Source organism: Saimiri boliviensis, chromosome 8 (genome assembly GCF_048565385.1).
Source record: "Saimiri boliviensis isolate mSaiBol1 chromosome 8, mSaiBol1.pri, whole genome shotgun sequence".
Lineage (NCBI taxonomy): Eukaryota > Metazoa > Chordata > Mammalia > Primates > Cebidae > Saimiri > Saimiri boliviensis.
The window spans coordinates 66,597,744-66,616,741 of NC_133456.1; positions in this window are offsets into that span (position 1 = coordinate 66,597,744).

Consider the following 18,998-nt stretch of genomic DNA (forward strand, 5'->3'; position numbering starts at 1 on the left):
CTGGAAATGACTGTTTCTACATTCTCCAAAGAAAGGGTTTCTGAACTGCTGCAAACACACAGCAGTTTAGCTCTGGAAGTTGAATGCACACATTGACAACCATTCTGCTAGATAGCTCCGTTTTTCTTTTACAGCAAGGTACTTCTCTTTACAGCCTGTACTCCCAAGCACTCTGGAATGTCCAAACGCAGCTTTTAGAAGAAACGTGTTTCTACCTCGATGAATGTAAACATAGATGCAACTTCCTAAAAGGAACCAACACACAGCAGATCAGTTTGTACGAAGCTGGTCTTCTGTGTTTTAAACGCATTTTTACTGCTAACCCTTATATGCTTCCCTAGGGCTGGAAATGACTGTTTCTACATTCTCCAAAGAATGGGTTTCTGAACTGCTGCAAACACACAACAGTTCAGCTCTGGAAGTTGAATGCACACATTGACAACCATTCTGCTAGATAGCTCCGTTTTTGTTTTACAGCAAGGTACTTCTCTTTACAGCCTGTACTCCCAAGCAATCTGGAATGTCCAAACGCAGCTTTTAGAAGAAACGTGTTTCTACCTCGCTGAATGTAAACATAGATGCAACTTCCTAAAAGGAATCAACACACAGCAGATCAGTTTGTACGAAACGGGTCTTCTGTGTTTTAAACGCCTTCTTACTGCTAACTCTTATATGCGTCTCTAGGGCTGGAAATGACTGTTTCTACATTCTCCAAAGAAAGGGTTTCTGAACTGCTGCAAACACACAGCAGTTTAGCTCTGGCAGTTGAATGCACACATTGACAACCATTCTGATAGATAGCTCCGTTTTTGTTTTACAGCAAGGTACTTCTCTTTACAGCCTGTATTCCCAAGCACTCTGGAATGTCCAAACGCAGCTTTTAGAAGAAACGTGTTTCTGCCTCGCTGAATGTAAACATAGATGCAACTTCCTAAAAGGAACCAACACAGAGCAGATCAGTTCGTACGAAGTGGGTCTTCTTTGTTTTAAACGCATTCTTACTGCTAACTCTTAGATGGTTCTCTTGGACTGGAAATGACTGTTTCTACATTCTCCAAAGAAAGGGTTTCTTTACTGCTGCAAACACACAGCAGTTTAGCTCTGGCAGTTGAATGCACACATTGACAACCATTCTGATAGATAGCTCCGTTTTTGTTTTACAGCAAGGTACTTCTCTTTACAGCCTGTATTCCCAAGCACTCTGGAATGTCCAAACGCAGCTTTTAGAAGAAACGTGTTTCTGCCTCGCTGAATGTAAACATAGATGCAACTTCCTAAAAGGAACCAACACAGAGCAGATCAGTTCGTACGAAGTGGGTCTTCTTTGTTTTAAACGCATTCTTACTGCTAACTCTTAGATGGTTCTCTTGGACTGGAAATGACTGTTTCTACATTCTCCAAAGAAAGGGTTTCTTTACTGCTGCAAACACACAGCAGTTTAGCTCTGGAAGTTGAATGCACACATTGACAACCATTCTGCTAGATAGCTCCGTTTTTGTTTTACAGCAAGGTACTTCTCTTTACAGCCTGTACTCCCAAGGTCTCTGGAATGTCCAAACGCAGCTTTTAGAAGAAACGTGTTTCTACCTCGCTGAATGTAAACATAGATGCAACCTACTAAAAGGAACCAAAACACCGCAGATCAGTTTGTACGAAGCGGGTCTTCTGTGTTTTAAACGCATTCTCTCTGCTAACTCTTATATGTGTCTCTAGGGCTGGAAATGACTGTTTCTACATTCTCCAAAGAAAGGGTTTCTGAACTGCTTCAAACACACAGCAGTTTAGCTCTGGAAGTTGAATGCACACATTGACAACCATTCTGATAGATAGCTCCGTTTTGGTTTTACAGCAAGGTACTTCTCTTTACAGCCTGTATTCCCAAGCACTCTGGAATGTCCAAACGCAGCTTTTAGAAGAAACGTGTTTCTGCCTCGCTGAATATAAACATAGATGCAACTTCCTAAAAGGAACCCACACAGAGCAGATCAGTTTGTACGAAGCGAGTCTTCTTTGTTTTAAACGCATTCTTACTGCAAACTCTTATATGTGTCTCTAGGGCTGGAAATGACTGTTTCTACATTCTCCAAAGAAAGGGTTTCTGAACTGCTGCAAACACACAGAAGTTTAGCTCTGGAAGTTGAATGCACACATTGACAACCATTCTGCTAGATAGCTCCGTTTTCGTTTTACAGCAAGGTACTTCTCTTTACAGCCTGTACTCCCAAGGTCTCTGGAATGTCCAAACGCAGCTTTTAGAAGAAAAGTGTTTCTACCTCGATGAATGTAAACATAGATGCAACTTCCTAAAAGGAACCAACACACAGCAGATCAGTTTGTACGAAGTGGGTCTTCTGTGTTTTAAACGCATTCTTACTGCTAACTCTTATATGCGTCTCTAGGGCTGGAAATGACTGTTTCTACATTCTCCAAAGAAAGGGTTTCTGAACTGCAGCAAACACAGGGCAGTTTAGCTCTGGAAGTTGAACGCCCACATTGACAACCATTCTGCTAGATAGCTCCGTTTTTGTTTTACAGCAAGGTACTTCTCTTTGCAGCCTGTATTCCCAAGCACTCTGGAATGTCCAAACGCAGCTTTTAGAAGAAACGTTTTTCTGCCTCGCTGAATATAAACATAGATGCAACTTCCTAAAAGGAACCAACACAGAGCAGATCAGTTCGTACGAAGTGGGTCTTCTTTGTTTTAAACGCATTCTTACTGCAAACTCTTATATGCTTCTCTAGGGCTGGAAATGACTGTTTCTACATTCTCCAAAGAAAGGGTTTCTTTACTGCTGCAAACACACAGCAGTTTAGCTCTGGAAGTTGAATGCACACATTGACAACCATTCTGCTAGATAGTTCCGTTTTTTTTTACAGTAAGGTACTTCTCTTTACAGCCTGTATTCCCAAGCACTCTGGAATGTCCAAACGCAGCTTTTAGAAGAAACGTGTTTCTACCTCGCTGAATGTAAACATAGATGCAACTTCCTAAAAGGAACCAACACACATCAGATCAGTTTGTACGAAGCTGGTCTTCTGTGTTTTAAAAGCATTCTTACTGCTAACCCTTATATGCTTCCCTAGGGCTGGAAATGACTGTTTCTACATTCTCCAAAGAAAGGGTTTCTGAACTGCTGCAAACACACAGCAGTTTAGCTCTGGAAGTTGAATGCACACATTGACAACCATTCTGCTAGATAGCTCCATTTTTGTTTTACAGCAAGCTACTTCTCTTTACAGCCTGTATTCCCAAGCACTCTGGAATGTCCAAACGCAGCTTTTAGAAGAAACGTGTTTCTGCCTCGCTGAATATAAACATAGATGCAACTTCCTAAAAGGAACAAATACAGAGCAGATCAGTTTGTACGAAGCAGGTCTTCTTTGTTTTAAACGCATTCTTACAGCTAACTCTTATATGCTTCTGTAGGGCTGAAAATGACAGTTTCTACATTCTCCAAAAAAAGGGTTTCTGAACTGCTGCAAACACACAGAAGTTTAGCTCTGGAAGTTGAATGCAGACATTGACAACCATTCTGCTAGATAGCTCCGTTTTCGTTTTACAGCAAGGTATTTCTCTTTACAGCCTGTACTCCCAAGGTCTCTGGAATGTCCAAACGCAGCTTTTAGAAGAAAAGTGTTTCTACCTCGCTGAATGTAAACATAGATGCAACTTCCTAAAAGGAACCAACACACAGCAGATCAGTTTGTACGAAGCGGGTCTTCTGTGTTTTAAACGCATTCTTACTGCTAACTCTTATATGCGTCTCTAGGGCTGGAAATGACTGTCTCTACATTCTCCAAAGAAAGGGTTTCTGAACTGCAGCAAACACAGGGCAGTTTAGCTCTGGAAGTTGAACGCCCACATTGACAACCATTCTGCTAGATAGCTCCGTTTTTGTTTTACAGCAAGGTACTTCTCTTTACAGCCTGTATTCCCAAGCACTCTGGAATGTCCAAACGCAGCTTTTAGAAGAAACGTTTTTCTGCCTCGCTGAATATAAACATAGATGCAACTTCCTAAAAGGAACCAACACAGAGCAGATCAGTTCGTACGAAGTGGGTCTTCTTTGTTTTAAACGCATTCTTACTGCAAACTCTTATATGCTTCTCTAGGGCTGGAAATGACTGTTTCTACATTCTCCAAAGAAAGCGTTTCTTTACTGCTGCAAACACACAGCAGTTTAGCTCTGGAAGTTGAATGCACACATTGACAACCATTCTGCTAGATAGCTCCGTTTTTTTTTACAGCAAGGTACTTCTCTTTACAGCCTGTACTCCCAAGCACTCTGGAATGTCCAAACGCAGCTTTTAGAAGAAACGTGTTTCTACCTCGCTGAATGTAAACATAGATGCAACTTCCTAAAAGGAACCAACACACATCAGATCAGTTTGTACGAAGCTGGTCTTCTGTGTTTTAAACGCATTCTTACTGCTAACCCTTATATGCTTCCCTAGGGCTGGAAATGACTGTTTCTACATTCTCCAAAGAAAGGGTTTCTGAACTGCTGCAAACACACAGCAGTTTAGCTCTGGAAGTTGAATGCACACATTGACAACCATTCTGCTAGATAGCTCCATTTTTGTTTTACAGCAAGCTACTTCTCTTTACAGCCTGTATTCCCAAGCACTCTGGAATGTCCAAACGCAGCTTTTAGAAGAAACGTGTTTCTGCCTCGCTGAATATAAACATAGATGCAACTTCCTAAAAGGAACAAACACAGAGCAGATCAGTTTGTACGAAGCAGGTCTTCTTTGTTTTAAACGCGTTCTTACAGCTAACTCTTATATGCTTCTGTAGGGCTGAAAATGACAGTTTCTACATTCTCCAAAGAAAGGGTTTCTGAACTGCGACAAACACACAGCAATTTAGCTCTGGAAGTTGAATGCACACATTGACAAGCATTCTGCTAGATAGCTCCGTTTTAGTTTTACAGCATGGTACTTCTCTTTACAGCCTGTACTCCCAAGCACTTTGGAATGTCCAAACGCAGCTTTTAGAAGAAAAGTGTTTCTACCTCCCTAATGTAAACATAAATCCAACTTCCTAAAAGGAACCAACACACAGCAGATCAGTTTGTACGAAGCGGGTCTTCTGCGTTTTAAACGCATTCTTACTGCTAACTCTTATATGCGTCTCTAGGGCTGGAAATGACTGTTTCTGCATTCTCCAAAGAAAGGGTTTCTGAACTGCTGCAAACACACAGCAGTTTAGCTCTGGAAGTTGAATCCACCCATTGACAACCATTCTGCTAGATAGCTCCGTTTTAGTTTTACAGCAAGGTACTTCTCTTTACAGCCTGTATTCCCAAGCACTCTGGAATGTCCAAACGCAGCTTTTAGAAGAATCGTGTTTCTGCCTCGCTGAATATAAACATAGATGCAACTTCCTAAAAGGAACCAACACAGAGCAGATCAGTTTGTACGAAGTCCGTCTTCTTTCTTTTAAACACATTCTTACTGCAAACTCTTATATGCTTCTCTAGGGCTGGAAATGACTGTTTCTGCATTCTCCAAACAAAGGGCTTCTGAACTGCTGCAAACACACAGTAGTTTAGCTCTGGAAGTTGAATGCACACATTGACAACCATTCTGCTAGATAGCTCCGTTTTTGTTTTACAGTAACGTACTTCTCTTTACAGCCTGTACTCCCAAGCACTCTGCAATGTCCAAACGCAGCTCTCAGAAGAAACGTGTTTCTACCTCGCTGAATGTAAACATAGATGCAACTTCCTAAAAGGAACCAACACACAGCAGAACAGTTTGTACGAAGCGGGTCTTCTGTGTTTTAAACGCATTCTTACTGCTAAATCTTATATGCGTCTCTAGGGCTGGAAATGACTGTTTCTACATTCTCCAAAGAAAGGGTTTCTGAACTGCAGCAAACACAGGGCAGTTTAGCTCTGGAAGTTGAACCCCCACATTGACAACCATTCTGCTAGATAGCTCTGTTTTTGTTTTACAGCAGGGTACTTCTCTTTACAGCCTGTATTCCCAAGCACTCTGGAATGTCCAAACGCAGCTTTTAGAAGAAAAGTTTTTCTGCCTCGCTGAATATAAACATAGATGCAACTTCCTAAAAGGAACCAACACAGAGCAGATCAGTTCGTACGAAGTGGGTCTTCTTTGTTTTAAACGCATTCTTACTGCAAACTCTTATATGCTTCTCTAGGGCTGGAAATGACTGTTTCTACATTCTCCAAAGAAAGGGTTTCTGAACTGCTGCAAACACACAGCAGTTCAGCTCTGGAAGTTGAATGCACACATTGACAACCATTCTGCTAGATAGCTCCGTTTTTGTTTTACAGCAAGGTACTTCTCTTTACAGCCTGTACTCCCAAGCACTCTGGAATGTTCAAACGCAGCTTTTAGAAGAAACGTGTTTCTTCCTCGCTGAATGTAAACATAGATGCAACCTACTAAAAGGAACCAAAACACCGCAGATCCGTTTGTACGAAGCAGGTCTTCTGTGTTTTAAACGCATTCTTTCTGCTAACTCTTATATGCGTCTCTAGGGCTGGAAATGACTGTTTCTACATTCTCCAAAGAAAGGGTTTCTGAACTGCTGCAAACACACAGAAGTTTAGCTCTGGAAGTTGAATGCACACATTGACAACCATTCTGATAGATAGCTCCGTTTTGGTTTTACAGCAAGGTACTTCTCTTTACAGCCTGTATTCCCAAGCACTCTGGAATGTCCAAACGCAGCTTTTAGAAGAAACGTGTTTCTGCCTCGCTGAATGTAAACATAGATGCAACTTCCTAAAAGGAAACAACACAGAGCAGATCATTTTGTACGAAGCGAGTCTTCTTTGTTTTAAACGCATTCTTACCTAAAACTCTTATATGCTTCTCTAGGGCTGGAAATGACTTTTTCTACATTCTCCAAAGAAAGGGTTTCTGAACTGCTGCAAACACACAGAAGTTTAGCTCTGGAAGTTGAATGCACACATTGACAACCATTCTGCTAGATAGCTCCGTTTTAGTTTTACAGCAAGGTACTTCTCTTTACAGCCTGTACTCCCAAGGTCTCTGGAATGTCCAAACGCAGCTTTTAGAAGAAAAGTGTTTCTACCTCGTTGAATGTAAACATAGATGTAACTTCCTAAAAGGAACCAACACAGAGCAGATCAGTTTGTACGAAGCGGGTCTTCTGTGTTTTAAACGCATTCTTACTGCTAACTCTTATATGCATCTCTAGGGCTGGAAATGACTGTTTCTACATTCTCCAAAGAAAGGGTTTCTGAACTGCTGCAAACACACAGAAGTTTAGCTCTGGAAGTTGAATGCACACATTGACAAGCATTCTGCTAGATAGCTCCGTTTTAGTTTTACAGCATGGTACTTCTCTTTACAGCCTGTACTCCCAAGCACTTTGGAATGTCCAAACGCAGCTTTTAGAAGAAACGTGTTTCTACCTCCCTAATGTAAACATAAATGCAACTTCCTAAAAGGAACCAACACACAGCAGATCAGTTTGTACGAAGCGGGTCTTCTGTGTTTTAAACGCATTCTTACTGCAAACTCTTATATGTGTCTCTAGGGCTGGAAATGACTGTTTCTACATTCTCCAAAGAAAGGGTTTCTGAACTGCTGCAAACACACAGAAGTTTAGCTCTGGAAGTTGAATGCACACATTGACAACCATTCTGCTAGATAGCTCCGTTTTCGTTTTACAGCAAGGTACTTCTCTTTACAGCCTGTACTCCCAAGGTCTCTGGAATGTCCAAACGCAGCTTTTAGAAGAAACGTGTTTCTTCCTCGCTGAATATAAACATAGATGCAACTTCCTAAAAGGAACCAACACAGAGCAGATCAGTTTGTACGAAGCGAGTCTTCTTTGTTTTAAACGCATTCTTACTGCAAACTCTTATATGTGTCTCTAGGGCTGGAAATGACTGTTTCTACATTCTCCAAAGAAAGGGTTTCTGAACTGCTGCAAACACACAGAAGTTTAGCTCTGGAAGTCGAATGCACACATTGACAACCATTCTGCTAGATAGCTCCGTTTTCGTTTTACAGCAAGGTACTTCTCTTTACAGCCTGTACTCCCAAGGTCTCTGGAATGTCCAAACGCAGCTTTTAGAAGAAAAGTGTTTCTACCTCGCTGAATGTAAACATAGATGCAACTACCTAAAAGGAACCAACACACAGCAGATCAGTTTGTACGAAGCGGGTCTTCTGTGTTTTAAACGCATTCTTACTGCTAACTCTTATATGCGTCTCTAGGGCTGGAAATGACTGTTTCTACATTCTCCAAAGAAAGGGTTTCTGAACTGCAGCAAACACAGGGCAGTTTAGCTCTGGAAGTTGAACGCCCACATTGACAACCATTCTGCTAGATAGCTTTGTTTTTGTTTTACATCAAGGTACTTCTCTTTACAGCCTGTATTCCCAAGCACTCTGGAATGTCCAAACGCAGCTTTTAGAAGAAACGTTTTTCTGCCTCGCTGAATATAAACATAGATGCAACTTCCTAAAAGGAACCAACACAGAGCAGATCAGTTCGTACGAAGTGGGTCTTCTTTGTTTTAAACGCATTCTTACTGCAAACTCTTATATGCCTCTCTAGGGCTGGAAATGACTGTTTCTACATTCTCCAAAGAAAGGGTTTCTTTACTGCTGCAAACACACAACAGTTTAGCTCTGGAAGTTGAATGCACACATTGACAACCATTCTGCTAGATAGCTCCGTTTTTTTTTACAACAAGGTACTTCTCTTTACAGCCTGTACTCCCAAGCACTCTGGAATGTCCAAACGCAGCTTTTAGAAGAAACGTGTTTCTACCTCGCTGAATGTAAACATACATGAAACTTCCTAAAAGGAACCAAAACACAGCAGATCAGTTTGTACGAAGCGGGTCTTCTGTGTTTTAAACGCATTCTTACTGCTAACTCATATGCGTCTTTAGGGCTGGAAATAACTGTTTCTACATTCTCCAAGGAAAAAGTTTCTGAACTGCTGCAAACACACAGAAGTTTAGCTCTGGAAGTTGAAAGCACACAGTGACAACCATTCTGCTAGATAGCTCCGTTTTTGTGTTACAGCAAGGTACTTCTCTTTACAGCCTGTACTCCCAAGCACTCTGGAATGTCCGAACGCAGCTTTTAGAAGAAACGTGTTTCTTCCTCGCTGAATGTAAACATAGATGCAACTTAGTAAAAGGAACCAACACACAGCAGATCAGTTTGTACGAAGCGGGTCTTCTGTGTTTTAAACGCATTCTTACTGCTAACTCTTATATGCGTCTCTAGGGCTGGAAATGACTGTTTCTACATTCTCCAAAGAAAGGGTTTCTGAACTGCTGCAAACACACAGTCATTTAGCTCTGGATGTTGAATGCACACATTGACAACCATTCTGCTAGATAGCTCCGTTTTTGTTTTACAGCAAGGTACTTCTCTTTACAGCCTGTACTCCCAAGCACTCTGGAATGCCCAAACGCAGCTTTTAGAAGAAACGTGTTTCTACCTCGCTGAATGTAAACATAGATGCAACTTCCTAAAAGGAACGAACACAGAGCAGATCAGTTTGTTCGAAGCGGGTCTTCTGTGTTTTAAACGCATTCTTACAGCTAACTCTTATATGCTTCTGTAGGGCTGAAAATGACAGTTTCTACATTCTCCAAAGAAAGGGTTTCTGAACTGCTACCAACACACAGCAGTTTAGCTCTGGAAGTTGAATGCACACATTGACAAGCATTCTGCTAGATAGCTCCGTTTTAGTTTTACAGCATGGTACTTCTCTTTACAGCCTGTACTCCCAAGCACTTTGGAATGTCCAAACGCAGCTTTTAGAAGAAACGTGTTTCTACCTCGCTGAATGTAAACATAGATGCAACTTCCTAAAAGGAACCAACACACAGCAGATCAGTTTTTTCGAAGCGGGTCTTCTGTGTTTTAAACGCATTCTTACTGCTAACACTTACATGCGTCTCTGGGGCTGGAAATGACTGTTTCTACATTCTCCAAAGAAAGGGTTTCTGAACTGCTGCAAACACACATCAGTTTAGCTCTGGAAGTTGAATGCACACATTGACAACCATTCTGCTAGATACCTCCGCTTTTCTTTTACAGCAAGGTACTTATCTTTACAGCCTGTACTCCCTAGCACTCTGGAATGTCCAAACGCAGCTTTTAGAAGAAACGTGTTTCTACCTCGCTGAATGTAAACATAGATGCAACTTCCTAAAAGGAACCAACACACAGCAGATGAGTTTGTACGAAGCTGGACTTCTGTGTTTTAAACGCATTCTTACTGCTATCCCTTATATGCTTCCCTAGGGCTGGAAATGACTGTTTCTACATTCTCCAAAGAAAGGGTTTCTGAACTGCTGCAAACACACAGCAGTTTAGCTCTGGAAGTTGAATGCACACATTTACAACCATTCTGCTAGATAGCTCCATTTTTGTTTTACAACAAGGTACTTCTCTTTACAGCCTGTATTCCCAAGCACTCTGCAATGTCCAAACGCAGCTTTAAGAGGAAACGTGTTTCTGCCTCGCTGAATATAAACATAGATGCAACTTCCTAAAAGGAACAAACACAGAGCAGATCAGTTTGTACGAAGCAGGTCTTCTTTGTTTTAAACGCATTCTTACAGCTAACTCTTATATGCTTCTGTAGGGCTCAAAATGACAGTTTCTACATTCTCCAAAGAAAGGGTTTCTGAACTGCTACAAACACACAGCAGTTTAGCTCTGGAAGTTGAATGCACACATTGACAAGCATTCTGCTAGATAGCTCCGTTTTAGTTTTACAGCATGGTACTTCTCTTTACAGCCTGTACTCCCAAGCACTTTGGAATGTCCAAACGCAGCTTTTAGAAGAAACGTGTTTCTACCTCCCTAATGTAAACATAAATGCAACTTCCTAAAAGGAACCAACACACAGCAGATCAGTTTGTACGAAGCGGGTCTTCTGTGTTTTAAACGCATTCTTACTGCTAACTCTTATATGCGTCTCTAGGGCTGGAAATGACTGTTTCTACATTCTCCAAAGAAAGGGTTTCTGAACTGCTGCAAACACACAGAAGTTTAGCTCTGGAAGTTGAATGGACACATTGACAACCATTCTGCTAGATAGCTCCGTTTTTGTTTTACAGCAAGGTACTTCTCATTACAGCCTCTATTCCCAAGCACTCTGGAATGTCCAAACGCAGCTTTTAGAAGAAACGTTTTTCTGCCTTGCTGAATGTAAACATAGATGCAACTTCCTAAAAGGAACCAACACAGAGCAGATCATTTCGTACGAAGTGGGTCTTCTTTGTTTTAAACGCATTCTTACTGCTAACTCTTATATGCTTCTCTAGGTCTGGAAATGACTGTTTCTACATTCTCCAAAGAAAGGGTTTCTGAACTGCTGCAAACACACAGCAGTTCAGCTCTGGAAGTTGAATGCACACATTGACAACCATTCTGCTAGATAGCTCCGTTTTTGTTTTACAGCAAGGTACTTCTCTTTACAGCCTGTACTCCCAAGGTCTCTGGAATGTCCAAACGCAGCTTTTAGAAGAAACGTGTTTCTACCTCGCTGAATGTAAACATAGATGCAACCTACTAAAAGGAAACAAAACACCACAGATCAGTTTGTACGAAGCAGGTCTTCTGTGTTTTAAACGCATTCTCTCTGCTAACTCTTATATGCGTCTCTAGGGCTGGAAATGACTGTTTCTACATTCTCCAAAGAAAGGGTTTCTGAACTGCTGCAAACACACAGCAGTTTAGCTCTGGAAGTTGAATGCACACATTGACAACCATTCTGATAGATAGCTCCGTTTTGGTTTTACAGCAAGGTACTTCTCTTTACAGCCTGTATTCCCAAGCACTCTGGAATGTCCAAATGCAGCTTTTAGAAGAAACGTGTTTCTGCCTCGCTGAATATAAACATAGATGCAACTTCCTAAAAGGAACCAACACAGAGCAGATCAGTTTGTACGAAGCGAGTCTTCTTTGTTTTAAACGCATTCTTACTGCAAACTCTTAGATGTGTCTCTAGGGCTGGAAATGACTGTTTCTACATTCTCCAAAGAAAGGGTTTCTAAACTGCTGCAAACACACAGAAGTTTAGCTCTGGAAGTTGAATGCACACATTGACAACCATTCTGCTAGATAGCTCCGTTTTTGTTTTACAGCAAGGTACTTCTCTTTACAGCCTGTACTCCCAAGGTCTCTGGAATGTCCAAACGCAGCTTTTAGAAGAAAAGTGTTTCTACCTCGCTGAATGTAAACATAGATGCAACTTCCTAAAAGGAACCAACACACAGCAGATCAGTTTGTACGAAGCGGGTCTTCTGTGTTTTAAACGCATTCTTACTGCTAACTCGTATATGCGTCTCTAGGGCTGGAAATGACTGTTTCTACATTCTCCAAAGAAAGGGTTTCTGAACTGCAGCAAACACAGGGCAGTTTAGCTCTGGAAGTTCAACGCCCACATTGACAACCATTCTGCTAGATAGCTTTGTTTTTGTTTTACATCAAGGTACTTCTCTTTACAGCCTGTATTCCCAAGCACTCTGGAATGTCCAAACGCAGCTTTTAGAAGAAACGTTTTTCTGCCTCGCTGAATATAAACATAGATGCAACTTCCTAAAAGGAACCAACACAGAGCAGATCAGTTCGTACGAAGTGGGTCTTCTTTGCTTTAAACGCATTCTTACTGCAAACTCTTATATGCTTCTCTAGGGCTGGAAATGACTGTTTCTACATTCTCCAAAGAAAGGGTTTCTTTACTGCTGCAAACACACAGCAGTTTAGCTCTGGAAGTTGAATGCACACATTGACAAACATTCTGCTAGATAGCTCCGTTTTTTTTTACAGCAAGGTACTTCTCTTTACAGCCTGTACTCCCAAGCACTGTGGAATGTCCAAACGCAGCTTTTAGAAGAAACGTGTTTCTACCTCGCTGAATGTAAACATACATGCAACTTCCTAAAAGGAACCAAAACACAGCAGATCAGTTTGTACGAAGCGGGTCTTCTGTGTTTTAAACGCATTCTTACTGCTAACACTTATATGCGTCTTTAGGGCTGGAAATAACTGTTTCTACATTCTCCAAGGAAAAAGTTTCTGAACTGCTGCAAACACACAGAAGTTTAGCTCTGGAAGTTGAATGCACACATTGACAACCATTCTGCTAGATAGCTCCGTTTTTGTTTTACAGCAAGGTACTTCTCTTTACAGCCTGTACTCCCAAGCACTCTGGAATGTCCGAACGCAGCTTTTAGAAGAAACGTGTTTCTTCCTCGCTGAATGTAAACATAGATACAACTTAGTAAAAGGAACCAACACACAGCAGATCAGTTTGTACGAAGAGGGTCTTCTGTGTTTTAAACGCATTCTTACTGCTAACTCTTATATGCGTCTCTAGGGCTGGAAATGACTGTTTCTACATTCTCCAAAGAAAGGGTTTCTGAACTGCTGCAAACACACAGTCGTTTAGCTCTGGATGTTGAATGCACACATTGACAACCATTCTGCTAGATAGCTCCGTTTTTGTTTTACAGCAAGGTACTTCTCTTTACAGCCTGTACTCCCAAGCACTCTGGAATGTCCAAACGCAGCTTTTAGAAGAAACGTGTTTCTACCTCGCTGAATGTAAACATAGATGCAACTTCCTAAAAGGAACCAACACAGAGCAGATCAGTTTGTACGAAGCGGGTCTTCTGTGTTTTAAACGCATTCTTACTGCTAACTCTTATATGCTTCTCTAGGGCTGGAAATGACTGTTTCTACATTCTCCAAAGAAAGGGTTTCTGAACTGCTGCAAACACACATCAGTTTAGCTCTGGAAGTTGAATGCACACATTGACAACCATTCTGCTAGATAGCTCCGTTTTTCTTTTACAGCAAGGTACTTCTCTTTACAGCCTGTACTCCCAAGCACTCTGGAATGTCCAAACGCAGCTTTTAGAAGAAACGTGTTTCTACCTCGCTGAATGTAAACATAGATGCAACTTCCTAAAAGGAACCAACACACAGCAGATGAGTTTGTACGAAGCTGGTCTTCTGTGTTTTAAACGCATTCTTACTGCTAACCCTTATATGCTTCCCTAGGGCTGGAAATGACTGTTTCTACATTCTCCAAAGAAAGGGTTTCTGAACTGCTGCAAACACACAGCAGTTTAGCTCTGGAAGTTGAATGCACACATTGACAACCATTCTGCTAGATAGCTCCATTTTTGTTTTACAGCAAGCTACTTCTCTTTACAGCCTGTATTCCCAAGCACTCTGGAATGTCCAAACGCAGCTTTTAGAAGAAACGTGTTTCTGCCTCGCTGAATATAAACATAGATGCAACTTCCTAAAAGGAACAAACACAGAGCAGATCAGTTTGTACGAAGCAGGTCTTCTTTGTTTTAAACGCATTCTTACAGCTAACTCTTACATGCTTCTGTAGGGCTGAAAATGACAGTTTCTACATTCTCCAAAGAAAGGGTTTCTGAACTGCTACAAACACACAGCAGTTTTGCTCTGGAAGTTGAATGCACACATTGACAAGCATTCTGCTAGATAGCTCCGTTTTAGTTTTACAGCATGGTACTTCTCTTTACAGCCTGTACTGCCAAGCACTTTGGAATGTCCAAATGCAGCTTTTAGAAGAAACGTGTTTCTACCTCCCTAAGGTAAACATAAATGCAACTTCCTAAAAGGAACCAACACACAGCAGATCAGTTTGTACGAAGCGGGTCTTCTGTGTTTTAAACGCATTCTTACTGCTAACTCTTATATGCGTCTCTAGGACTGGAAATGACTGTTTCTACATTCTCCAAAGAAAGTGTTTCTGAACTGCTACAAACACACAGAAGTTTAGCTCTGGAATTTGAATGCACACATTGACAACCATTCTGCTAGATGGCTCCGTTTTTGTTTTACAGCAAGGTACTTCTCTTTACAGCCTGTACTCCCAAGAAATCTGGAATGTCCAAACGCAGCTTTTAGAAGAAACGTGTTTCTACCTCGCTGAATGTAAACATAGATGCAACTTCCTAAAAGGAATCAACACACAGCAGATCAGTTTGTACGAAACGGGTCTTCTGTGTTTTAAACGCATTCTTACTGCTAACTCTTATATGCGTCTCTAGGGCTGGAAATGACTGTTTCTACATTCTCCAAAGAAAGGGTTTCTGAACTGCTGCAAACACACAGAAGTTTAGCTCTGGAAGTTGAATGGACACATTGACAACCATTCTGCTTGATAGCTCCGTTTTAGTTTTACAGCAAGGTACTTCTCTGTACAGCCTGTACTCCCAAGCACTCTGGAATGTCCAAACGCAGCTTTTAGAAGAAACGTGTTTCTGCCTCGCTGAATATAAACAGAGATGCAAATTCCTAAAAGGAACCAACACAGAGCAGATCAGTTTGTACGAAGTGCGTCTTCTTTCTTTTAAACGCATTCTTACTGCAAACTCTTATATGCTTCTCTAGGGCTGGAAATGACTGTTTCTGCATTCTCCAAAGAAAGGGTTTCTGAACTGCTGCAAACACACAGCAGTTTAGCTCTGGAAGTTGAATGCACACATTGACAACCATTCTGCTAGATAGCTCCGTTTTTGTTTTACAGCAACGTACTTCCCTTTACAGCCTGTACTCCCAAGCACTCTGGAATGTCCAAACGCAGCTTTTAGAAGAAACGTGTTTCTACCTCGCTGAATGTAAACATAGATGCAACTTCCTAAAAGGAACAAACACACAGCAGATCAGTTTGTACGAAGCGGGTCTTCTGTGTTTTAAACTCATTCTTACTGCTAACTCTTATATGCGTCTCTAGGGCTGGAAATGACTGTTTCTACATTCTCCAAAGAAAGGATTTCTGAACTGCTGCAAACACACAGAAGTTTAGCTCTGGAAGATGAATGCACACATTGACAACCATACTGCTAGATAGCTCCGTTTTTGTTTTACAGCAAGGTACTTCTCTTTACAGCCTGTACTCCCAAGCACTCTGGAATGTCCAAACGCAGCTTTTAGAAGAAACGTGTTTCTACCTCGCTGAATGTAAACATAGATGCAACTTCCTAAAAGGAACCAACACAGAGCAGATCATTTCGTACGAAGTGGGTCTTCTTTGTTTTAAACGCATTCTTACTGCTAACTCTTATATGCTTCTCTAGGTCTGGAAATGACTGTTTCTACATTCTCCAAAGAAAGGGTTTCTGAACTGCTGCAAACACACAGCAGTTCAGCTCTGGAAGTTGAATGCACACATTGACAACCATTCTGCTAGATAGCTCCGTTTTTGTTTTACAGCAAGGTACTTCTCTTTACAGCCTGTACTCCCAAGGTCTCTGGAATGTCCAAACGCAGCTTTTAGAAGAAACGTGTTTCTACCTCGCTGAATGTAAACATAGATGCAACCTACTAAAAGGAAACAAAACACCGCAGATCAGTTTGTACGAAGCGGGTCTTCTGTGTTTTAAACGCATTCTCTCTGCTAACTCTTATATGCGTCTCTAGGGCTGGAAATGACTGTTTCTACATTCTCCAAAGAAAGGGTTTCTTAACTGCTGCAAACACACAGCAGTTTAGCTCTGGAAGTTGAATGCACACATTGACAACCATTCTGATAGATAGCTCCGTATTGGTTTTACAGCAAGGTACTTCTCTTTACAGCCTGTATTCCCAAGCACTCCGGAATGTCCAAACGCAGCTTTTAGAAGAAACGTGTTTCTGCCTCGCTGAATATAAACATAGATGCAACTTCCTAAAAGGAACCAACACAGAGCAGATCACTTTGTACGAAGCGAGTCTTCTTTGTTTTAAACGCATTCTTACTGCAAACTCTTATATGTGTCTCTAGGGCTGGAAATGACTGTTTCTACATTCTCCAAAGAAAGGGTTTCTGAACTGCTGCAAACACACAGAAGTTTAGCTCTGGAAGTTGAATGCACACATTGACAACCATTCTGCTAGATAGCTCCGTTTTTGTTTTACAGCAACGTACTTCCCTTTACAGCCTGTACTCCCAAGCACTCTGGAATGTCCAAACGCAGCTTTTAGAAGAAATGTGTTTCTACCTCGCTGAATGTAAACATAGATGCAACTTCCTAAAAGGAACAAACACACAGCAGATCAGTTTGTACGAAGCGGGTCTTCTGTGTTTTAAACGCATTCTTACTGCTAACTCTTATATGCGTCTCTAGGGCTGGAAATGACTGTTTCTACATTCTCCAAAGAAAGGGTTTCTGAACTGCAGCAAACACACAGACGTTTAGCTCTGGATGTTGAATGCACATATTGACAACCATTCTGCTAGATAGCTCCGTTTTTGTTTTACAGCAAGGTACTTCTCTTTACAGCCTGTACTCCCAAGCACTCTGGAATGTCCAAACGCAGCTTTTAGAAGAAACGTGTTTCTACCTCGCTGAATGTAAACATAGATGCAACTTCCGAAAAGGAACCAACACACAGCAGATCAGTTTGTACGAAGCGGGTCTTCTGTGTTTTAAACGCATTCTTACTGTTAACTCTTACATGCGTCTCTGGGGCTGGAAATGACTGTTTCTACATTCTCCAAAGAAAGGGTTTCTGAACTGCTGCAAACACACAGCAGTTTAGCTCTGGAAGTTGAATGCACACATTGACAACAATTCTGATAGATAGCTCCGTTTTTGTTTTACAGCAAGGTACTTCTCTTTACAGCCTGTATTCCCAAGCACTGTGGAATGTCCAAACGCAGCTTTTAGAAGAAACGTGTTTCTGCCTCGCTGAATATAAACATAGATGCAACTTCCTAAAAGGAACCAACACAGAGCAGATCAGTTTGTACGAAGCGAGTCTTCTTTGTTTTAAACGCATTCTTACTGCAAACTCTTATATGTGTCTCTAGGGCTGGAAATGACTGTTTCTAAATTCTCCAAAGAAAGGGTTTCTGAACTGCTGCAAACACACAGAAGTTTAGCTCTGGATGTTGAATGGACACATTGACAACCATTCTGCTAGATAGCTCCATTTTAGTTTTACAGCAAGGTACTTCTCTTCACAGCCTGTACTCCCAAGGTCTCTGGAATGTCCAAACGCAGCTTTTAGAAGAAAAGTGTTTCTACCTCGCTGAATGTAAACATAGATGCAATTTCCTAAAAGGAACCAACACACAGCAGATCAGTTTGTACGAAAAGGGTCTTCTGTGTTTTAAACGCATTCTTTCTGCTAACTCTTATATGCGTCTATAGGGCTGGAAATGACTGTTTCTACATTCTCCAAAGAAAGGGTTTCTGAACTGCTGCAAACACACAGAAGTTTAGCTCTGGTAGTTGAATGGACACATTGACAACCATTCTGCTAGATAGCTCCGTTTTAATTTTACAGCAAGGTACTTCTCTGTACAGCCTGTACTCCCAAGCACTCTGGAATGTCCAAACGCAGCTTTTAGAAGAAACGTGTTTCTGCCTCGCTGAATATAAACAGAGATGCAAATTCCTAAAAGGAACCAACACAGAGCAGATCAGTTTGTACGAAGTGCGTCTTCTTTCTTTTAAACGCATTCTTACTGCAAACTCTTAAATGCTTCTTTAGGGCTGGAAATGACTGTTTCTGCATTCTCCAAAGAAAGGGTTTCTGAACTACTGCAAACACAAAGCAGTTTAGCTCTGGAAGTTGAATGCACACATTGACAACCATTCTGCTAGATAGCTCCGTTTTTGTTTTACAGCAACGTACTTCCCTTTAAAGCCTGTACTCCCAAGCACTCTGGAATGTCCAAACGCAGCTTTTAGAAGAAACGTGGTTCTGCCTCGCTGAATATAAACATAGATGCAACTTCCTAAAAGGAACCAACACAGAGCAGATCAGTTTGTACGAAGCGAGTCTTCTTTGTTTTAAACGCATTCTTACTGCAAATTCTTATATGTGTCTCTAGGGCTGGAAATGACTGTTTCTACATTCTCCAAAGGAAGGGTTTCTGAACTGCTGCAAACACACAGAAGTTTAGCTCTGGAAGTTGAATGCACACATGGACAACCATTCTGCTAGATAGCTCTGTTTTCGTTTTACAGCAAGGTACT